At 46.9% G+C, this 24,454-nt stretch overlaps 1 long non-coding RNA gene across 1 annotated transcript; it reads left to right on the forward strand.

Annotated features, from left to right (window-relative positions):
- The first annotated feature begins 1,814 nt into the window (after nt 1-1,814).
- On the forward strand, nt 1,815-23,454 carry LOC120397917. The gene is made up of 3 exons (XR_005594085.1): nt 1,815-1,940; nt 21,987-22,073; nt 22,781-23,454. It is a non-coding gene; the product is annotated as an uncharacterized LOC120397917 (long non-coding RNA).
- The last annotated feature ends 1,000 nt before the right edge of the window (nt 23,455-24,454 follow it).

Here is a 24,454-nt window from a genome sequence, read left to right on the forward strand (position 1 = left end):
AGGGGTGAGCAGATATTCTCTAAATCACCTACCTCACACCTGGACTTTCAGGTCATCCCTTTCTTGTCTTAGGTCCCTGACCATGAGCCACAGCCTGTCCTGTTCCTCCATTGCATCTCTATACTTTTCTGCCAGTGTCTGGGTCCCCACAGTAGCCTTCTTCAGCTCTGTGGTCATGCCTGTTTCCAGCTGGGCCCTCTCTAGCCTAATCAATCAATTTATCCTGGAGCCCTTTTTTCTGTCTCATTGGCATCTTTGCCTTCCCCTTTGCTACTACACCCTCTCTTAAGAGGGTAATGACTTTTTATATAGCCAGCCTCCAAGCACCTAAAGCAATCTCTCCTTTGCTGTGGCAGTAGGCTTCTTTTTGGCTTTCTCCTGTCTAGCCCCGTCCCCTGGGCTAGTCTTCCCCTCACAGCTCATATACAGGCATCCCTTCCGTAGGTGCCCCTGCTGACCACAAGCAAAACACGCCCCTCCTTTTCCTGTTCTCCCCACAGGATGGATTCTTTGGGGCTTGCTTCATTTCTAGCTAAGTAAAGCCTCTCTCCCCGAACCCAGTAGGGGCACTCCCTTTTCAGGTGTCTTCATTCCCCACAGACGTAACACTCCTGTAGTCTTTCCCACTCCCCTTGTATCAGGATCACTGCCTTACACAGTGTTTCCAGTGTCTCAGGACCTCCCTGCATGTCAAGGGTAACCATTTGTCCACATTCTCCACCACATATCATGGGGTCTGCTACTCACCACAAGCAGCGCCTCCTTCTGGCCACCCTGGAGATTAGTCCTGCCAGCTTGCACTCGCTCTGTGGTATTTTCTTCTTCCTATTTTGTCTCACTCTGCAGCCCCACTCACTTCCAGGTCTGCAGCAGCTTCTTTTTGGCATGGCCCTCTGGCTCAGTTACTAAAGTCCTCTCCTGCCAGGGAATTCAGTCTTTCCAGAAATGTTAGCTGGCTGGCACCTCCACTGCCCTGGCCATTCCCCAGTGGCCACTAGGGGAACCCAGGTCTACCCTCTACACTAGGTTCCAGCCTAGGGACTCCATAATAAGGAGCCACAGTCCTTGTACACTCCTACTGCTTGCTGTTTTCCTGAGCTTCTTCCTGCATCCCCCCCTCCCTCTGGGTTTAGCAGCTACCAACTTCCTCCATGCAAGAAGTAACTACATCCCTACAGCCTTTCATAATAGTAGCCTCCTTCCTGCAGCCAGCTCCCTGGCTTTAGACGAGCCCTGCTTGTTCCTGCACAGGTGAGCCTGTTCCCAATCAGTACCCTCCACCTAGCCTAAGGCTCCCCTGCTGCAGCCTAATGAGCTGATTAGGCCCACCTGGCCTAATTCAGCTCTTGCAAGGCTAATGTTGGCAATCCATCCCATTGCTACAGAACCTGGCGCTTGAGCGCAAACTGCAGAGCCTTACTTATTTAAGTGACCCCCCCACCATTCAATCCCTGGTGTTGGGCAAGATGCTGGCTGTAAAATTATCACTTGACAAGATAGGGTTGCCAGGTGTCTGGTTTTGGACTGGAACACCCGGTTGAAAAGTGACCCTGGCGACTCCAGTCAGAACCACTGACCAGGCTGTTAAAGGTTCAGTTGGTGGTGCAGCAGGGCTAAGGCAAACTCCCTGCCTACCCTGGCTCTGTACAGCTCCCAAAAGTGGTTGGCATAGCCCTGGAGCCCTTAGGCATAGGGGCAATTAGGGAAGCTCCATGAGCTACCCCCACCTCCAGCACTGGCTCCACAGCTCTGATTGGCTGAGAACCTTGGCCCATAGGAGCTGTGGAGGTGGTGCCTGTGGGCAACATGCACCATGTTAAGGTCCCTGGCTGTACCTCCATCTAGGGACCAGACATGGTGGCCACTTCCAGGAGCAGTGAGAAGCCAAGGCAGGCAGGGAACCTGCTTTAGCCCCGCTGTGCTGCTAAGACCTGCCTGAGGTAAGCACCACCTGGACAGAACCGGCACCCCAACCCCTGCCACAGGTCAGAACCCCATCCTGCACCCTAACTCCCTCCCAGACCCTGAACCCCCTACCCCAGGTCAGAACCCCCCCTCCTATACCCCAACCCTGCCCTGAGCCTCTCCCAGAGCCCACACCCCTTCTGGCACCCCAACCTCTTACCCCAGCCAGGAGCCCCCTCCTGCACCCAAAACCCCTCATCTCCAGCCCCACCCCTCATTTCTGGCCCCACCCCAGCACCCACACCCTCAGCTGGAGCCCTCACTCCCCCCACACTCCGACCCCTTGCCCAGCGAAAGTGAGTGATGGTGGGGGAGACTGAGCAACATAGGGAGGTGGCAGGACCTCAGGGCAGGGGTGTTCAGTTTTGTGCAATTAGAAAGTTGGCAACCCTATGATAAATGCATATATATTTAAAATCAATATTTTGCATCATTCCAGATGACCCGTTAGGGCTAAAGTGGCTTTTTCAACAAAAAGATGCCAAAGTAATAATTTTACAACATAGGGGGTCATGACTCTGTACATAGCCCTTTAATAGCTGCAATTAATAGTTTAAAGAAGAAAATGATAGCACACAGGAGGAAAAAAAAAAGCCAGATGCATAAGAATTCCCTGAAGGGTCTCACTCAACATTGGGTGGGTTGGAGTGAAACAACAGCAGGTCATTTTATGAAAAAAACTCTAGGTTTTTTGTTTTTGGCATCCATGGCTAACACAGGTACTGATCCTGCTAACATGTAAGCATGATTTTGACAAGGTATAAAAGTGCTCCAGTGTGTAAGGGGTTACCTGATTCCTATTGTATGGCTGATCTGGGCAGAGTTATAAAAGGAAAGAAGTTGGTGCAAAGGAGGCTATCCTGGGGGGAGGGCAGTATGTCCTCTCTCCTCCCAGCTGGCTGAATTTAGAAGTGCATCAAGTGATTAACAACCAGAAGTTTGAGTTTATTTTGATTTTGGGGTTTTGTTGGGGGGGTGTGTGAAATGGAGCATGAAGTTATGGTATATTCCAACACGGGCGCAAAGTATGGGGTGGCATGTGGGGTCTTGTGCCACCCCCAGCCAATTTGCTGCTTGGCTTGTACTGAGTATGCTCAGTAACACTGCTGAAGCCGGCTGCCCTCACTCTGCCCCCCCCACCCCCCCATTACCAGCAGGCACAGGTCACCTGTGTTCCAACATGAGGAATATTTGTAGGATCAGGCCCTAGGTCTTACACCCAACATAATAGACAAGCAGTCTATCTTGATTAATGTGCTGTCTGGTTTTATTGCTTACTTCCATCAGACCCCTATTTTCAGAGTTTTATAACCTAGTATTAAACATTTTCTGTGGGCTGATTTTAAGATTGGAAATGTATTTCTTTTAAATTGCTCAAATTCCTTTTTAAGAAAAAAGAAACATGGAGAAACACTTTTTGGGGAAAATGCAGCTTGGGGCTTGATCCTGCACCACTGAAATCAATAGGAGCAATGTCACTGACTTCAATGGTGGTAGGATTAAGCACAATTTAACTTTAAGCTTAACTTCACTGGAACTCACGCACATGGTTAAAGTTAAGCATCAGCTTAAGTGCTTTCCTGCATAAGGATGTTTTCCTAAATTGAGGCCTTATTGTTTCATGTGGACTAAGGTCTGGTGGCATTTTCATGAAAGCCAAAGAAATTACTCTCTAAAAAGTAGAATCTATCCTTGAAGATAAATATCCTAATAGCTAAAGAATTTCCCATGTATCTAGGATTTGGTTTCAAATCACTGAATGCCCCCAAATAATTAGAAAGGCTCATCTGATATCAGTGGAACATTTGTATTCCCTCCCATTTCATTTGCAATTAATGAAGCATTTGTAATGAGCCCAAAGCTCTGCTTCACAGAATGCATCATATTATGTCTAATGAAGCCTCAATTATTAACTTTACTCTGGCTTCTAATGTTTAAAATAACCCATAGATTAGTGACAATCATTTGAATTATTTAGTAAATGCAAGACTGTGGTGCTAGACTCCGAGTTCATTACTTCTTTCAGATTCAAAGGCATACACGTTATTTCAGCAATGTGCTGCCACTGTTTTAACAAGAGGGTCCACCTAAATGGTCTCTGTTAAGTATGTAGTCAATCCTACATACTGCAGTGCTTGTTAAGAGGTGCAATCACATTGAGGTGGGGGGAGAATGCTGGGTATAAGAATGCATTAATCCTTCAGCTAAAAACATAAAAAGCAAGAGGACAGGGAAAATGTCCCCAAGCATTTGCACCTCTGAGGGAGGGATAGGGCAGTGGTTCTCAAACTTTTGTACTGGTGACCCCTTTCACACAGCAAGCCTCTGAGTGTGATCCCCTGCCCCTTATAAATTAAAAACACTTTATATTTAACACTTTATAAATGCTGGAGGTGAAGTGGGGCTTGGGGTGGAGACTGCTGACAGCTCACAACCCCCCAGATAACCTTGTGACCCCCTGAGGGGTCACAACCCCCAGTTTGAGAACTCCTGGGCTAGGAAGATCTGGTTTCTTGTTTAAACATAAAAATGATTTATCTTCATAACTAAGGAGGGAGTAACCAAGGGGACCTTCAATAACTAAGGATGGAAGCAAAAATCACCTGACAAAGTTTCTATTCACCTGCACTTTGTTTATACTTCATTGCTGGCAAATTTGGAGAGTATAGCAGAGTGCTCAATTTACATAATCTGAAATGTGGAGAAGTGATAATCTCTCCTCCCAGACTAGTTTTTAAAATACCTGCCCCATGGTGTAACCTAGCACATTCCAAAAGATAAGATATTTATTCTTCAGAAGCAGATCCAGCAGACCAGGGATAAACCGTCTTTGGCAAAGATGATTTACCAGTATCCTGGAAGGCGGTAAAGTCACCCTCCCTTCCCTTTCTTGGTGGAATTTTAGCAAGGGGCTTTTGAAAGCCTCTCACACATCACTGTGTTGTATGTGTACACTAGCATGATCACAAATTTCTAAACTACAAGCAATGTTACTACAGTGTAGATGAGAATAGGACCAAGCCCAAGAATTTGTTTGGAGGTTGCTTGTTTGATTTTTAAACTCTGTGATATTTCCATTCTTATATAGACTTTAAGGCTATGATCCAGCAAAGCACTTAAGCACCTGTTTCACTTTAAGCATGTGAGTAGTCTGACTGGGACCTAAGAAAAGCTTTTAACATACTTTCTATCCAGTTTTAGACATAGATTTGCAGTCTACACAAATGGCAGCATATTGCAAGTTATTCCCTGGTGGTTTTACCTAATTATGTACTTTGGTTTTTTCTACCCTTAATAGTCCTAGCAATTACAGGTGGCTTCTAAGAACAATTAAAAGGGTAATCTGACTAAAATGGCAATAACATGAGTCAGCTGATCTATTACTAATCTGCTGAACAGAACAAGCTATGTTTAAAAGTGTTAAATCTAATTTTGTGGAATCAGAAGTTGCAGGCTGAAATCACTTGACTCTATATGAATAAATGTGATTATGACCTTTTTTAAAGAAAACTGTTTATTTGCTAATTTTATAAATTCTCTGCTCATCTATATGTCAGTGTGCAGTACTGTGCTGCCATCTATAGTTGAAAAAAAGAAAATGAAGAGTCTACTTCAACCTTAAATAAACAGCTGAGCAGATTCACAACATGTGGTGATGTGACACCTCTCTCTCACTCACTCACACACACAGCTGGGGCCATCCCATGGACACACCCCTGAGGCTGCTTAGTACCATGGAAAACATCAATAAAAATCCTTTAACCTTTTATTAAAGATACAGGAAAAGAAGGAAAACCAGCTAGAATTGTAAAGTATTAAGTAAGGCTTTTCATTTTCACAACATCCCTTGTTCCCTTTCGCTGAGAGAGTCTTTAGAAATAACTGCCCTTGTCAGATAGTCTCTTGGATGGTAATACCTGTCCTTTTTGGAGAAAAGAGAAGTTAGTTGAGGTGGGATGAAGCTTTGACCTCAAACTGAAGGATGAAGATGGAAGTCAGTCAATCACTACCTCTAAAGCAGGGGTGGCCAACCTGTGGCTCCAGAGCCACATGCGGCTCTTCGGAAGTTAATATGTGGCTCCTTGTATAGGCACCGATTCTGGGGCTGGAGCTACAGGTGCCAACTTTCCAATGTGCTGGGGGGTGCTCACTGCTCAACCTCTGGCCCTGCCCCCACTCTACTCCTTCTCACCCCCTCCCTTGAGCCTGCCATGCCCTCACTCCTCCCCCTCCCTTCTGGAGCCTCCTGCATGCTATGAAACAACTGATTAGGAGGTGTGGGGAAGGAGGAGGAGGCACTGATTGGTGGGGCTGTCAGTGGGCAGGAGGTGCTGGGAGCAGGAGGGCAGAGCTGATTGGGGGCTACTGATGTATTACTGTGGCTCTTTGGCAATGTACATTGATAAATTCTGGCTCATGCTCAGGTTGGCCAGCCCTGCTCTAAAGGCTTTTCAGTGCATTTTAGCAGCTTGTTTGGTAGGCAAAAAAAACTTTACTTAGCTCAAGGATTCTCAGTTTCCTAAGTTTTTACTCTCATGATACCTGAGCATCATGATCAAAGGATTATCTTAGTCTGACTTTCCCCCTGCCTCCAACTGTGTTTACTGTAATTGGTGCTATGATCCAATTTTGACTTATGGATGTTCATCAGGAAGATACTGAATCCCCCTTCAATGTTTATTTAATTGTAAATATTTGCTTAACAGAAAGGAAGTAAACAAGTGGTGATTCCCAGTGTTATAATTGCAAATAGGAGGAAAAGTAGTCTTTGCAATGGTGAATGGGAGGGAGATGTCTATTAGGCAGTCTCTCTACTAACATATGGAAGAATCTAGTAACTTCTGTATTATGGGGATAGGAACTCTATCAATATGCATCAGTGGATTTAACACTAGTGTTTGGACAGGTTTGCCAGACAATTTTCTTCAGGTGTTTCTTCTTGTCCAGTACAAAGACAGGAAGCATCTACAATGAAGCAAGGCAATAAACATCACTTATTCTACGAATCAAGACAGGGTGATGCAGTTGTCTCTATAGGGAAATGTCTGTGGGTATGTCTACACTACAAGAGTAGTTCGATTTAAGTTAGGTCGAATTTGTGGATTCGACCTTATGAAGTCGAATTTGTGTATCCACACTAAGGACACTAATTCGACTTTGTGAGTCCACACTAACGGGGCAAGCGTCGACTTTGGAAGCGGTGCACTGTGGGAAGCTATCCCACAGTTCCCGCACTCCCCGCTGCCCATTTGAATTCTGGGATTTCCCCCCAATGCATGCTGGGGGGAAAAATGTGTCGAGGGTGGTTTTGGGTAACTGTCATCATTGAACCGTCAATCACGCCCTCCCTCCCTCCCTGAAAGCGCCTGCGGGCAATCTGTTCGTGCACTTTTCTGCTCAGTGACAGCGCGGGCGCCACAGCACTTTGAACAAGGATCCCGCTGCAGTTTTGGCCGTTGTCAACTCCTCGCACCTTATCGTCCACCTCTTCCACAGTCAGCTGAGAAATAGGGCTACTTTTCAATGGTGCTGTGAGCACTGGTGGACCATGGGGGACGTTTTACCAACGTCGGGTGGCCAGGCAAAGTTCATGACGTGCGTGTTTTCAGGAACTCTGGTCTGTTTAGACGCCTGCAGGAAGGTACTATCTTCCCGGACCACAAAATAACTCTTGGGGATGTGCAGATGCCTATAGTGATCGTCGGGGACCCAGCCTACCCGCTAATGCCCTGGCTCTGTGCAGGCGCCTTGCACAGCGACAAGGAACTCTTCAAGTACCAGCGAGCAGTGATCAGCGTGACCTGTGACTGTTTAGTTTCTTTACAGAGAAGCTGAACCTGCCCCTGTTTCTTTACCAAGTGACTGTTGACTAGCATCTGCAGTTACATACCCCGCTCACCCCGCTTCCCCAACTTCCAACACACATTTAAAAATAAAAGACATGTTCCACTGTAACTTTACAAAGGTTTCTTTATTGATGACTTTGCATTACAGGGTTGAAACTGGGACACGGACTGTGCTGGGTAGGGTGTGCAGTGATGTAAAGACCGCCTGTAAACTCGAGGAATGACAGGCTCCTGCTCCCAGAGCGGTCTGCATTGCCGGACTGGATGTTTCAACGGAGCCTGCCATCCCTCCTTTTTGGGACTCTGTGTGCGGGGGCTATGTGGCCTTTTGGCGGGGGAGGACGGATACAGATTCCTCTGCTGCGTGGCTCTGTGGTCCAGGACAGGGACCGTTGCATGAGATCTGTAACCCCCCTCCCCCGCTACAAAGTCACGTACCCCCCCACCCACACAGAACCTGCAAACCACCTCCCATAGCGACCAGGGTGCCTACTGACTGCAGTGTGTATGTGACCTGCTGCTGATCCTGCCCCCATGTCTGTACCCTGGTAAAGGTGATTGTCCTGTCCAATTACCAACCCCCTTCCCACCCTTCAAACACAGTCTCCTCTAAAAGAACATGACGGAAACAGTAATTAACAGAAAAGTATTTTTTATTATCAACTAGACAGTTAGGGGATGAAACTGGGATGGGGGCTTGGGTGAGGCGGGAAGGAAAGGACTTCTCAAAATTTAGGGTATGAGAGCTTTTGGGTACTTGAGCATTCTGCTGGGGTGCAGTGACAGTTTACACGGCCTCTGGCGCCCCTCCTTCTGGTTATTTTGGGTGAGGGGGGTATGGGACTTTGTGGCGGGGGAGGGCGGTTGCAGATACACGGCAGGGGGGCTCTGTCCTCCTGCCTGAGGTCCTGCAGAACATGCACAAGGCGCAGGAGCATGTCCGTTTGCTCCCTCATTAGTCCAAGCAGCGTTTGAGTCGCCTGCTTGTCTTCCTCACGCCACCTCTCCTCCCGCTGTGTGAGCGCTGGTACAGAGAGAGGGTCTCCTCCACTGGCTCTGCTGGTCCGCTGCCTCGGAGCACCCCATAAGTTCAGCGAACATCTCGTCCCGTGTCTTTTTCTTTCGCCGCCTAATCTTTGCCAGACTCTGTGAGGGGGATGCTGTGGCAGGTCTGGAGACAGTCGAAGCTGTGTGATGGGAAAAAGGGAGTGAATTCCTTGCAAAGATAAATTTTTGCGAACAATGAACACAGTCTAGTCTGTCTCTGTGAATTCTGGGTTGAGATCCCAGTGGCTGATGGGGCAAAAACCATTTTCGCGGGTGGTGCTGGGTAAATGTCGTCAGTCATCCCTTCCTCCGGGAAAGCTACAGCAGACAATCATTTCAAGCCCGTTTTCCCTGGATTGCCCTGGCAGACGCCACAGCGTGGAAACCATGGAGCCTATTTTGTCTTTTGTGCCTGTCACCGTATGTGTACTAGATGCCGCAGACAGAGGCGGTCCAGCAGCGCTACACAGCAGCATGCTTTTGCTTTTGCATGACAGCAGAGATGGTTACCAGCCATACTGTACCATCTACCATACCATAAATTGGTAATAAGATGGGCATGGTTACCAGTCCTTTTGCACTGCACCATTTGCTGCTGTCATAAGTGCCCCTGGCTGCTCTTAGCCAGGGGCGCAAAAGCCAAAATTGGGAATGACTCCCTGAGTCAATCCCTCCTTTTTGGTATCTAAAAATAGAATCAGTCCTGCCTAGAATATGGGTAAGTGTACTAGAGTAGCACTGTATCAGAGAACCAGAGAGCACAGCTGCTCTGTGTCAGATCCTGCATAGATTATGAGCTGTATGCTATTCACAGGGGGTGCTCCTGCAACAACCCCACCTGTTCATTCCATTCTTCCCCCAGCCTTCCTGGGCTACCATAGCATTGTCCCCCCCCTTGTGTGATGAAGTAATAAAGAATGCAGGAATAAGACACAGTGACTTGTTAGTGAGAAATGAGTGGAAGGCAGCCTCCAGCTGCTATGATAGTCCAGACAGGACATTAAGAAGTGTGGAGGAGAGGAGCCCAGCATCGCGCTGCTAGTCCAGGGGCAATTGAATCTTTTCTTTACACATGAAGGGTGGGGGCTGATGGAGCTCAGCCCCCTGTTGCTATGATGAGGACGGTTACCAGCCATACTGCACCATCTACCAGGAAAAATTAGGGCCAGGCGCCCTTGATCGACCTAACTGATGCTAGTACGCATGGTTACCAGTCCTTTTGCACTGCCCCATGTGCCAATAGGCTGATGATGACGATGGATATCAGTCATATTGTACCGTCAGCCACCCATGGCGGGGGGGGGGAGCAAGGATATTGGTGTTGAGTGCTGCAGCATCGCATCTATCTGCAGCATTCAGTAAAGATACGGTGACATGTAAAAGAGTCAACAGAGGATTGTTTTCCCTTTCACTTCTGGGGGTGGGGGGGTGCGTAAATTGCCGAGCTATGCCCTGACCCACTGCGGACACTGTGTTTGACCCTAGAAGCATTTGGAGCTCAGCCAAGAATGCAAATGCTTTTCGGAGACAGCAGGAACTGTGGGATACCTTGCGTCCTCAGTCCCCCCTCCCTCCATGAGCGTCCATTTGATTCTTTGGCTTTCCGTTACGCTCGTCACGCAGCAGCGTGCTGAGTCTCTGCTATGCCGTCTGTCCGGAAATTTTTTTAAAATATACTTTGGACCAGGCGTAACATTACAGTAATTCCCCTAATTAGATGCAGGAGTCTCCGAGCGAGATCACCCTGAGGACGGTCACTGAAGGAGAGAGAGAGCACATGCTGCGTGAAAGCCAGCACAAAGCAGGGCCCTATGCTGCCATGCTCGGGGAGGCAATGCTCCCTGAGTATCTCATGAAAGCCTGGCGCGGAAAAGTGTGCTACCACGGAGCACCCGATAAGGCAGCTCTCCCCAGGAACCTCCTGCGGAGGCTTTTCGATTACCTCCAGGACAGCTTCGTGGAGATCTCCCAGGAGGATTTCTGTTCTATCCCCATATATAGAGAGACCTCCTTTTCACATACTTCAGATTCCTGTTATATTAATAAAAGTTTACATGATTAAAGCACTTACCGACTGCTCCTTCCCCTGATTCAGGGTCCGGGTTAACGGCTGGGGAGGGTTGGTAAGGGATCTCCGTGAGGGTGATGAAGAGATTGTGGCTGTCGGGGAAACCAGCGTTGTAAGCGCTGTTGCCTGCCTCGTCTTCCACAAACCCTTCCTCATCTTCCCCATCCGCGAACATCGCCGAGGAACTGGCCGTCGACACTGTCCCATCGTCAGAGTCCATGGTCACTGGTGGGGCAGTGGTGGCAGGCTCCGTAGCGTCCGTTTGCCGCTTTGATTTTTTGGTAGCCTTGTCTGAGGTCCTTGATTTTCACGCGGCACTGCGTTGCATCCCGGCTGTATCCTCTGTCTCTCATGGCTTTGGAGACCTTCTCGTAGGTCTTTGCATTCCGTTTTTTGGAGCGCAGCTCCGAAAGCAGACTCCTCGCCCCACACACCGATCAGATCCAAGAGTTCCCGGTCAGTCTATGCTGGGTCCCTCTTTCTATTCAGAGATTACATGAACTCCTCTGCTGGAGAGCTCTGCATCGCTGCCGGTGCTGCTGAGCTCGCCTCGATGTCCAACCACGAAATGAGATTCTAACTGTCCAGACAGGAAAAGGAATTCAAATTTTCCCGGGACTTTTCCTGTGTGGCTGGTCAGAGCATCGAAGCTCGGACTGCTGTCCAGAGCGTCAACAGAGTGGTGCAGTGTGGGATAGTTCCCGGAGCTAGTAAGTTCGATTTGCATCCACACCTAGCCTAATTCGACATAGCCATGTTGAATTTAGCGCTACTCCCCTCGTCGGGGTGGAGTACCGAATTCGAACTAAAGAGCCCTCTAGGTCGAATTAAATGGCTTCCTGGTGTGGACGGGTGCACGGTTAATTCGAATTAACGCTGCTAAATTCGAATTAAAGTCCTAGTGTGGACCAGGCCTGTGACACAACAGTTGCAGCATTGTAGACTATGAACTGACATCTTTTCCAGTGAAATTTTAAATTGCTGAAAATACATTATATTTAAATATACTGAATGGACACATCACCAATATTGTTTTATATCATATATATTACATAAGAATTATGCACATAGCTTTTTTACATTTATACTAAATGCTTTTCTAGTGAAATAAAATTTGACAAATAACCAGGAGAAAGTAATAATTACAGACTGAAAAGAAAGTTAAGTCGCACTATTACAACAACAAAAAAAACCTCAAACACATTTCAATGAGAAACTGCTGAATTGGAATTAATTTAAAAAAACTGGACACCATTAAATTAGGCTTGAATAAAGACTGGGCGTGGATGGGTCATTACACAAAGTAAAACTATTTCCCCATGTTTATTTCCCCTCCACGCTGTTCCTCACACCTTCTTGTCAACTGCTGCAAATGGGCCATTTTGATTACCACAAAAAGTTTCTCTCTCTTGTGCTGGTAATAGCTCACCTTAACTGATCACTCTCCTTAGAGTGTGTATGGTAACGCCCATTGTTTCATGTTCTGTGTGTGTGTGTGTATTATATATATATCTTCCTACTGTATTTTCCAGTGCATGCATCTAATGAAGTGGGCTGTAGCCCATGAAAGCTTATGCTGCAATAAATTTGTTAGTTCTAAGGTGCCACAAGTACTCCTGTTCTTTTTGCGGATACAGACTAACACGGCTGCTACTCTGTTCCGTAACTGGCGTTCTTCGAGATGTGTTGCTCAGGTGTATTCCACATCCCGCCCTCCTTCCCCTTTGTCGGAGTTGTCTGGCAAGAAGGAACTGAGGGTAGGGGGAGTGCGCAGCTCCCCTTATAACGTGATATGGCGGCACCATCTAGGGGTCACAGTAGTGGTCCCCCACTATGGGTACTGCTAAGGGAAAAACTTCTGGCACTGGTGCACGTGGCGAGCGCACACACTGATTGTGGAATACACCTGAGCAACACGTCTCAAAGAATGCCAGTTACAGAACAGGTAACTGTCCTTTTAAAGTTATCAAACTCATACATGGAGTAGGGTGACCAGACAGCAAGTGTGAAAAATCAGTATGGGGGTGGGGGGTAATGGGAGCCTATATAAGAAAAAGCCCCAACTATCAGGACTGTCCCTATAAAATTGGGACATCTGGTCACCCTAATACTCTAATAACTTGAAGAAAATCCGCATGCTGCTTCAACAGGAGAGCCACTGTCAATTTTTAAAGCAAGACCATTTTGTTGCATTTGAATATTTTTGCAGTGTGAGTAATACTTCAGATATAGTGATGGGCAAATCAGAATTTGGACATCTGTTCTTTGACTGTAAAGCAACCCTGTTAAAGTACAGAAGGACATTTAATGATACTATCTCCAAGATTGCTTAAATGTGCCAGTCCCCAGCCTTTTTTTCATGAAGTAGGATTTTTTTCAATACAGTAAAAGTTCACTACACAAAAGCTAACCTCTCAGTTAAAACAAGAATGCACTAAATTGACATTTTTGTAATAATTCTTTAACTCCCTGGCATTTTTCTGAAGATAGAACATGTGGCAAATATGACACACACTAGCTACAGCTGGCCCCTGTCAACACTTGAATGCTGTTCCCTAGAAGTTGCCCAACAAGAAAACAATGGACAATGATAAACAACCTGAGATGGGTCCAATTTCATCCCTAGCTTATGCAGGTACAACTCCATTGAAGTAAACTGATTTGTAAGTGTTTAAAATAGTGGTGAATTTGGCCCCTGGAATTACTCTGCCTGTTCTTGATTTTAATTTTTTTCTTATATGTTTGCCTCAAACTAAACTGTTATAACTGGCTTGAAAGGAGAGTTTAATCTGAACTGTGACAGATGACAGAATTACTTGTGTCCGAGTCCCCTTAACAAAATAATTGAGGTGCTAATGTCAAAATAAGCTGTGGTAGGAATAAACTAAAAAACACTATCAGATCCAGAATTTTTATGGAATTAAAGTACAATCCATTATCACTCTAGCAGTACAGAGTAGCAGCCGTGTTAGTCTGTAACCACAAAAAGAACAGGAGTACTTGTGGCACCTTAGAGACTAACAAATTTATTGCAGCATAAGCTTTCGTGAGCTACAGCTCACTTTTTCGGATGCATAGAATGGAACACACAGACAGGAGATATTTATACATACAGAGAACATGAAAAGGTGGAAGTATGCAAAAGAATAAATGGACACAAATCTGACATCAGGAATCATAACATTCAAAAACCAGTGGGAGAACACTTCAACCTCTCTAACCACTCAGTGACAGACTTGAAGGTGGCAATTTTGCAACAAAAAAACTTCAAAAACAGACTTCCAAGAGAGACTGCTGAACTCAAATTAATATGCAAATTAGATACAATTAACTTAGGTTTAAACAGAGACTCAGAATGGTTGGGTCATTACACTAATTGAATCTATTTCCCTATGTTAAGTTCTCACACCTTCTATGGGTCATTTCAATTATCACTTCAAAAGTTTTTTTTCCTCCTGCTGATAGCAGCTCATCTCAGTTGATTAGACTCTGCCTGTTGGTATGCATCCTGCCACCTTTTCATGTTCTCTGTATGTATAAATATCTCCTGTCTGTGTGTTCCATTCTATGCATCTGAAGAAGTGAGCTGTAGCTCATGAAAGCTTATGCTATAATAAATTTGTTAGTCTCTAAGGTGCCACAAGTACTCCTGTTCTAGTTACGGAACAGATAACTGTCCTTTCTTCTTCGAGTGATTCCTCGTGTATTCCACAGTAGGTGACTCCAAGCTCTATCTGATAGAGGTGGGTAGGAGTTTAAGGGTTTCCGGGACAAAGTACCGCCCTACCAAACCCAGCGTTATCTCGTGTTTGGGAGACGATTGCATAATGTGATGCAAAGGTGTGGACAGAGGACCATGCGGCAGCTCTACAAGTGTCCTGAATAGAGATGTGAGCTACATAGGTGGCCGAGGCCTGAACTCTCATAGAATGCGCTTTCACCACAGGCGGGGCGGGGGTGGGGTGGGGGAGAAATCGCTGCCAGGTCATAACACGTGCGTATGCACGATACTATTAAGGCTAGAAGTGCTACAGCAGAGCTGGAGCATGAAATGCCAACTACCTTCACTGGCAGCAAGAAGGAACTGGGGAGGGGGGGGGTGAGTGCGCAGCTCCCCTTATAACCTGATATAGAGGCACCACTCTAGGGGTTGCAGCGGTGCTCCCCCACTACGGGTACTGCTAAGGGAAAAACTTCCAGCACCGGTGCACGTGGCAAGCATGCACACCAACTGTGGAATACACATGAGCAATCACTTAAAGAACCACCATTTTTACTCAATGCAGCTAGTGTACTGTATATAACTACTGTAATCAACTCTAGCATTGTCAGAAGTTTCTTTCCACTTGTGACATTAGCAGAATATTGTTCAACTTCAAGTCAGTCTAGAATTCAGACAATATAATTCTTCACAAGAATTGATGAATTTAGTCTTAATGGTAACTGCCCTGAGTTTTAGAACAATTTAAATCAATTTACAAACTTTTCAGAAGTTTAGGCCATTTTTATCCCTCTACAGTCACATTATCCCCCTTCAAATCTCTCCTAGGCAGCAATGACTACAAAACATTTAATAGCTAGGCTACTACTGTGTTGTGACTGCTGCTTGTTACTCTCATTATTTTAGCGTTATCTTGTATGCCGCTAATCCATTTGTTGTAGGCACCTGGTCTCTCATGTATTTAGGGTGGACGCTCTTTAGGGCGGATGCTCTTTAGGGCAGGATTGTGTGTCTGTACATATACACAATGCCTAGCACCATCAACCCTCTTTTTCCCCCACCGTGATGCAAATAAGCAGCTTTTACAGGACATAAGTATAGTCATTCTAAAAAAGTTATGCTGTACTTCGAAGGAAGACCATTCCTGTCCACATGTTCTGATCAAATCCCATTCTTCTTTCAGACTCTGTGGCCCTTGGCCAGTAATCTAACCTTTCTACAACATCCCTTCTTCAATCCAAACTGCTGGAGCTCTAACTTTCCCCATGTATATCAGACATACAATTGGACCAATTTTCACAATTTTACCATGAGTTTTGTGATATTTGGTGTTTAATTATAGCCCCTCTCCTGGAGTCATGGGATAGCAAGAAATGAAGCTTTTGTTGAAATGCAAGTGTAGTCCTCATGGATGCAGAGAACAGCTTGAAAATGTGATGCCTAAAATCTCAAAACCAGAAAGCCTATGAAAAGAACAATTTAAAAACACTTCCTAATTTTGGGGGATATGACTGATAATTTTTGACTGCTAGGGGCAATACTGCTCCCAGCTGCAAGGACTTCCAAAGTGGACCTCATTACACCCTCTCCTTCCCCCCAGAGATGTTGTCTTAACATCCTGTTCACTTGTTTCCTCACACACATCTCCCTGCCCTGTCTTTTTCCCCCCAGGCTACTTTCCCCTCCCCCATTCCCCTTTCCCCCCATGCAGGATGACCACCTTATTTTTCCTGGTTTTTTAGAGGCAAAAGGTGGATTTGTTTCAAGGCAGGACACAGCCTTGTATATTGTTCTTTAGTGTTGTGTTTCAGTTTAGGTAATGGACATGAAGAGCATATATAGATATGCCTGAAGAGGCTTATAATAAATATCCCAGAGCCCTCCCGCCCACCCAGCCCCCAATTTCATGAGCATTCATGGCCTACCATACAATTTCCATACCTAGATGTGGCCTTTGGGCCAAAAAGTTTGCCCACCCTGCTCTAGGCTCTAGCGTGCATGTTATGATTCAGTTTTATATGTAGCCATTTGTTTCCAAAACTTCTAGTTGCTACTGTTTGACTCTCTCTTTAAGATAAACATACTTGGTTTAACTATTTAAGTGCTGTGTGTTATGCAGAGCGATGATCTGATGTGGCACTGGTAAACTTGGGGGTACTGTTTCTTTGGAAGCAGCAAACCTGCGAATACTGTGAGTGCCCAATGGATCTGAGGCTGGGCACTCCAGACACGCGCACACAGAGGGCTGGAGTGTGTTTATTGCCAAACTTTAGACCAGGGGTCGGCAACTTCTCACACGCGGCTCGCCAGGGTAAGCACCGTGGCGGGCTGGGACAATTTGTTTACCTGCTGCATCGGCAGGTTCGGCCGATCGCGGCTCCCACTGACTACAGTTCGCCGTCCCAGGCCAATGGGGGCGGCGGGAAGTGGCGCGGGCAAGCGATGTGCTGGCCACTGCTTCCCACCACCCCCATTGGCCTGGAGCAGCAAACCGTGGCCACTGGGAGCTGCGATCGGCTGAAGCTGCCGATGCAGCAGGTAAACAAACTGGCCCAGCCCGCCACAGTGCTTACCCTGGTGAGCCGCGTGCCAGAGGTTGCCAATCCCTGCTTTAGAGTAACTGCAGGGCCTGTAAGCCTAGAGAGGAGTGCTTGTGTTGCCTATAGCCAGTGACCCATGAGCAAGCACAGACAAGGCTTCTTCAGACTAAGGGAACTTGGTAACAAGGTGCCTCAACTCTGGAAACTCCCAGGAAGCATCCACATAAAGACAGTGCACCAGTTTCTGGAAACTTCAATATTGGTACAATTTTCTTGCATTGATAAGGCATCATACTAAGACTCCCTTTTTCTCTTATCAACCCAACGTGCCTTAGTCATGGGTTCCTTCTATCACCCCACTGGTTTACAACCACAAACCAAAACATTTAGCTTCCAGTTCCTTCCTCCACCCCCATCATCCAGACTATTATGCAAACTAGATCCCTTTTTTCAGCTCTCAATCCCTCCCATAAACCTAAACATTGGGAAAAAACTTCCAGTCCCCAGAAGAGTCAGGTTCAAAATAGTACATTTTAAGGTCAGCTTATAGCTTGTGCTTTTATAGATAACATGTTAGAATTAGTGACTCACTATATTTAGTGCATGTTCCATATTAGCCATATTTGTCTTAAATATGTATGTTCAAGACATACAGATCAATGCACTACTCGGTGTTCTTGAGTCTTTTCAAAGTTTATTTAGAATGCAATAAAATTAGTAACTCAATTTCAGTTAGCTTTCCACTGCTAAGTCTGCACCAGTACCATCTTTACCAGCATTGTCTTATTACTTGTCGTTTTTCAAAAAAGTGAATATATTTATGCAACAGAGCAAATCCAATAATAATGATCTTTAGTAATACTTACTCTTCTCGCTATTTTTTTGTTATGCACTGTTTTGTCCAATCTAGGGCCTGAGCCTGCAAGGTTGCTAAGTAAAGTGCTGATCGCTCTCACTTCTCACTGAAATCAGCATGTCTTGAGCCTATTCAGGATCTGAAGGTGGACACCTTGAATTATAAACTGGTCAGGGAAAAGACTGTCATTTCCGTGAAATAAACCTATGTCTCAATTCTGTAATTAAAATGCAAACTGAACGCAGGGTAGTTGGAAGTTTCATAATGACACCATCTAAAAGTAACTTGCAAGTGTAAGGCCTGCAACTGGGGGCTGGAGGGACAAAAGGATTAACTGAGAAAGATAGTAATAGACATTGATTCCACCAGTTACAAGAATTGATTTAGGTGTAAGAACCTCTTCCTCTGATCCATCTCCTTATGTCTGCTAATAAGAAGGGAGACTTGCTAGAAGCAAACTGTAGACCAGGGGTAGATATGTAGACCAGGGGTAGGCAACCTATGGCACACATGCCGAAGGCAGCACACAAGCTGATTTTCAGTGGCACTCACACTGCCCGGGTCCTGGCCATTTAATTTAATTTTAAATGAAGCTTCTTAAACATTTTTAAAACCTTATTTACTTTACATACAACGATAGTTTAGTTATATATTAAAGACTTATAGAAAGACTTTCTAAAAATGTTAAAATGTATTACTGGCACGCGAAACCTTAAATTAGAGTGAATAAATGAAGACTCAGCACACCACTTCTGAAAGGTTGCCGACCCCTGCTGTAGACTACCTTCAGCCACTCTGGAAGCTGTGACTTTTTAAAATTATTTTTCTATTAAGAAGTTGCCCCCCTATCAATAGAGATTTTTTTTTTAATTAAAAAGGGGCTGCTCTTTGACTGAAGTAATACAGAAGTAAGAAACTTCAAGCCTCAATGTCAAATCCTTGGGGGCTAGGGAAATCCCAAATGAAGTGCTCATAAAAAAGCTACCTTCAACACAGTGGCTTTCAGCACCCAAAACCATATGGTTGGCTTCAACACTAGCTACCATTAGATAATTTAGTGGTAAATTTATGGAGCATGTAGTTTTAGAATTGCTGGGGAGTCTGGGCACCACAGAGGCCAAAAGTATGGTTTAAGACCCTGGTTTCACATTCTGAGCAGGACATCTGTGCATTCCAAGGCTCCCCAGCGGTACACACTTGTATCAGATACAAAACAAAAACACAGATGTGAAACCAATGGAAGTATCTTAATTTAATTGCTATTGCCGAAGATAACAGGGACACATGCTTCACCACTGAAGTTTGTAAGTTAATTAATGTAATTGAAGATAAACAAGATGGCATTAAAAAAAACAGTTACCTACCTTTTGTAACTGTTCTTCGAAATGTGTTGCTCGTGTCCATTCCATTTTAGGTGTGTGCGCGCCCACGTGCACAGAGATTTTTACCTTTGTGGTGTCCATATGGTTGGCTGTGTCGCCCCCTTGAGTTCTGCGCCCATTCACTGGTATATAGGCACCACCAACCCTACACCCTCTCAGTTCCTTCTTGTTGGCAACTCCGACAAAGGGGTAGGAGGGCAGGGAATGGAATGGACATGAGCAACATATCTCGAAGAATAGTTACGAAAGGTAGTTAACAGTTTTCTTCTTTGAGTGCTTGCTCATGTCGATTCCATTTTAAGTGACTCACAAGCAGTATCAATGGAGGTGGGCTCAGAGTTCACAGTCTAGCGGCTTTCAGTACTGCTCTACCAAAGCCAGCATTGTGCCAGGCCTGCTGGGTAAGTGCATAATGGGATGTGAATGTGTGGACAGACAACCAGATGGCCACCCTACAGATGTCCTGGATAGGCACTTGGGCTAAGAAAGCTGCTGAAGAGGCTTGTTCCCTGGTTGAGTGGGTGGTAACAATCGCCGGAGGTAGCACCTGCACCCGATTGTAGCAGCAGTGAATGCAGGCAGTGATCCAAGAAGAAATTCTTTGAGCAGACCCTGGACGATCTTTTATCCTGTCGGTCACCGCAACAAACAATTCCGTCAACTTGCAGAATGGCTTGGTCCTCAGTGTGGACAGCTAGTGCCCTCCTGACGTCTAGGGAATGCAACCAGCAGTCTTCCTCAAACTTAGTCAGCTTTGGAGAAAAGACAGGCAAGTAAATGTCCTGATCCACCTGAAACTGACAGACCACCTCGGGCAGGAAAGCTGGGTGAGGCTGCACCTGGACCTTGACTTTGTAAAAAAGACTGTATAGGGTGGTTCTGACATAAGTACCCTAATCTCAGAGACCTGGCAGGCTGATGTTATTGCAACCAAGAACACAACCATCCAGGAAAGGAGAAGAGAGCAGGAAGCCAGAGGCTCAAAGGGCCCTCCCATGAGGCACGACAGCACAAAATTCAGGTCCCACACAGGGACTGGTTTCCTGATGTGCAGGTAGAAGTGCTCGAGGCCCTTGAGGAACCAGGCAGTCATATCTTGGGTGAAAACCTACCTACCCTCAAGTGCTGGATAGAAGGCCAAGATAGCGGCTAAGTGGACCCTGACAGATGAAAGGGACAAGCCTTGGAGCTTGAGATGCAGAAGGTAGTTCAGGATTAACTGAAGTGAGGCCTGCTCGGGCCAAATACCTTTATCAGAGGTCCAACAAGCAAATCGCTTCCATGTGGCCAGGTAGGTCACTCTGGTGGAGGGCTTTCTGCTGCCCAACAGGACCTTTTGGACACTGGCCGAGCACTCCTGCTCCTCAGCATTTAACCATGCACCAGCAAAGCCGTCAGGTGCAGCGCCACCAGGTTTGGATTCAGAAGACTGCCATGGCTTTGGGACAGCAGGTCCAGCCTGAGTGGTAGCTGTAATGGAGCAGCCACCGAGAGGTCCAGAAGTGTGCCGAACCAGTGCTGGTACGACAAAGCCAGTGCTTTGAGGATCACCTTTGCCCTCTCCTGCTTGATCTTCATGAGGACCCTGTGAATCAATGGCAGTAGAGGGAAAAGGGTACAACAGAGCTCCCCACCATGGGAGTAGAAAAGCGTCTGACAGGGAGCCTCTGTCGATCCTCCGAACCAAGCTCAAAACATGGCATTTCTTGTTCTGCTTGAACATGAACAGGTCCATCTGGAAAGTCCCCCCCACCTCAAGAAGATGCTGCTGACTACTTCCGGATGAAGGGACCACTCGTGGTGAGATGAGAAGGTCCTGCTGAGGTGATCTGCCAAAGCATTCCTGGCCCCAGTGAGATGTGTGGCTATGAGATGGATACTGTGTTGTACACAGGAAGTCCCAGAGCTTGAGAGCTTCTTGGCAAAGGGCAGACGATCTGGCTCCGCCTTGCTTATTTATAGAGAACATAGCCGCTGTATTGTCCATCAGGACCTGGACCACTCTGTTTTTATGTGAGGGAGGACGATTTGGCAGGCCAGGCGAACCACTCTGAGCTTCCTGACGTTGATATGTAGGGAGCAATCGTGACTTGACCAACTGCCTTGCATGCTGAGATCTCCCAGGTGAACTCCCCACCCCAGGTCCGAGGCATCAGACACTAAGGTCACCGAGGGGGATGGAGCTGCAAATGGAACTTCCCAACAGTGATGCAGGATTCTGCCACCAGGTGAGTGATGGTAGTACGTGGTACAGGACATTGACCACCTGGTCCATGCTATGTCTGTTGGATACGTAGACTGACACCAGCCATGCCTGCAGGGGCCTGAGACAGAGCCACACGTCAGACCATGTGAGTGTAAGCTGCCATGTGTCCCAACAATCACAGGCACAGGTAAGCAGTGGTGAGAGGGTGGGCTTGCATGCACGAGATGAGGTCCACCATGGCTTGGATCCAAACCTGGGGGAGGAAGGCCCTGGCCTGACTAAAGTAGAGGACTGCTCCAATGAATTCTATGCATTTAACTGGACTTAACGTCGACTTTTTCTCGCTTATTAACAGTCCCAGGTTGCAACAGGTGTAACAAACCAGATCGAGATGCTGCCGCACCTGATCCTGGGACCAACCCTTTATTAACCAGTTGTCGAGGTAGGTGTAAATTTGAACACCTCAGCGCCTCAGGTAAGCAGCCACTGGTGCTATGCACTTAGTGAACACTCTAGGGGCTGACGAGAGACCGAATGGCAATGCCATGAACTAGAAATGGGGTTGGCGCAGCATAAAACAAAGGAAGCGCCTATACCCCAGGAAAATGGAAATGTGGAAATACATGTCCTTCAAGTCAAGGGCAGTGTACCAGTCTCTCGGATCCAGGGAGGGGATGATGGAGGCCAGGAAGACTATGCAGGTCCAACATAGGTCTGAGGCCCCCTTTCGTTTTCAGGATCAGGAAGTAGCGGGAGTAGAACCCCTTTCCTTTCATGTCTCGAGGGTCCTCCTCCACTGCCCTCTGGAGCAGGAGGTTCTCAACCTCCTGAACGAGGAGTTTCTAGTGAGAAGGGTCCCTGAAGAGGGACAGGGAAGAGGGTTGGGAGGGAGGGTTGGCCATGAACTGCAGAGAGTAACCAGAGGATATTACTTCGAGCATCCAATGGTCCGAGGTTAGCAGAGACCAGACTGACTAGAAGACACGGAGGCGGTTGAGGAAAGAATGAATGAGAGAGTGGATGCTCGAGCGCACCCTCAAAATTAATGCCTCTGGCTTCCTTGGCTTTTGAAAGGCCCAGGCTGAGCAGACAAACAGGAAGACGATGGGTGTCGCTGCTTAGACCCCGTCTCTATCCTTCCTCCTCTAGGTGCCCAGCCAGGGAGTGCCCCGGGACCTAGTCTGTGGAGACAGAGAAGGCGGGGGGAGGGGGGCAGAATGGCTCCCTGGCCTACTGAAGAGTATGGAGGTTCAAGGAGTGGAAGGTAACACAGGAGTCTTTAAGGCCATGGAGTCTCAAGTCTGTGAGCTTGGAGTAGAGCCCCATCACCTCAAATGGGAGGTCCTGAATAGTGGCCTGCATCTCCTGGAACAACCCGAAGGACTGCAATCAGGAGCTGTGCCTCATGGCCACCACGGAGGCGACCAACCTGACTCAGCGACATCCCAGGCCATCTAAAGGGCCCCCCTTGCCACCGCTGAGCCTTCATCCACCAAAACTGAGAACTCCTGGGCTCGGTCCTGCGGGAAGGCTTCCTTAAATTTGTTAAGGAAGTCTCACAGGTTAAAACTGTACTTGCCTAAGAGGGGCTGTGGTTAGACACCCGAAATTGCAGGCTGGCTGTGGAATAAATCTTTCTGCCTAACAAGTCCAGTCTCTTGGAGTCTGTTTTTCAGAGTGCCACTGACTTGGCCCTGCCTCTTCCTTTCATTAACAGCAGACATGACTAGTGACGCCGCTGGAGGATGTGTATACAGATATTCTAACCCTTTTGCATGGACGTAATACTTCTAAGGTGGCGGAAAAGTAGTAGGCAGAATCAAAGAGGGGGCTTGCCACAGTGATTTGGCAATCTTAAGGACCCCTGGGTGGAGAGGCAGCATGACCCAGACCAGAGGAAGACAATGTTAAAGAGATCATCAGATTTTGCTGCAAACTCCTCACTTTTTAAGTTCAAGTTGGTAGCCACCCTCTTAAGGAGGGTCTGGTGCTCCTTGAAGTTGTCGGGCGAGCTCCCCATTTGGGGCCCCACCACCGCTTCATTCCGGAGACGCTGATGACGACAACGACCTCACCGCTAGGGGAGGGATGGGTGCCCCTTCCTTCTCCAGGGTCTGCTCCTTAGGTGCTGGAGTCCGATGCACTGCCTCAGCATCAGATTCGGTACCGTGTTCTAACTCCAGTGCCGGTGGTGGCTTGTGCAGGATGGCTCCGACACAGGACGAAGCACAGCCTCCATGAGGAGGGCCGTCAAGGGGATATCCTGCTCCTTTTCGGTTTTAGGGCGGAAGTTCTTACAGATTTCTGCACTTGTCCTTCCTATGGGACTCTCCCGAGCACTTCAGAAAACTGTCATGTGGGTCACTAATCGGCATCAGCCTGTTGCAGGATAAGCATGGTTTGAAGCTGGGAGAGCGAGGCATGCTCCGCCTGGGGTGAAGTCCCAGGCAGGACTCTACCTACCAACTACCCAACGCTTAACTTAAAGGCTAAACTATATACAAATAAAACAGACAATGGGCTATTTAAGAACCGCTAATGTTCTTGCGATTGTAAGACAAAGCACTCCGACCAACCATCACGGGCAGTAAGAAGGAACTGAGAGGGCACAGGGTTGATGGTGCCTATATTCCAGTACATGGGCACGGCCCTCAAGGGGGTGCCATAGCTGACCCGATGGATATCACTAAGGCAAAATCTCTGACAGCTGTACACGTGGGTGCGCTTACACCTAAAATGGAATAAACATGAGCAAGCACTCAAAGAAGAATTCTTACTTACATTTTGAAGTGTAAGTGTAAACTTATATTCCACTATTCAAAC

Source organism: Mauremys reevesii, linkage group 1 (genome assembly GCF_016161935.1).
Source record: "Mauremys reevesii isolate NIE-2019 linkage group 1, ASM1616193v1, whole genome shotgun sequence".
Lineage (NCBI taxonomy): Eukaryota > Metazoa > Chordata > Testudines > Geoemydidae > Mauremys > Mauremys reevesii.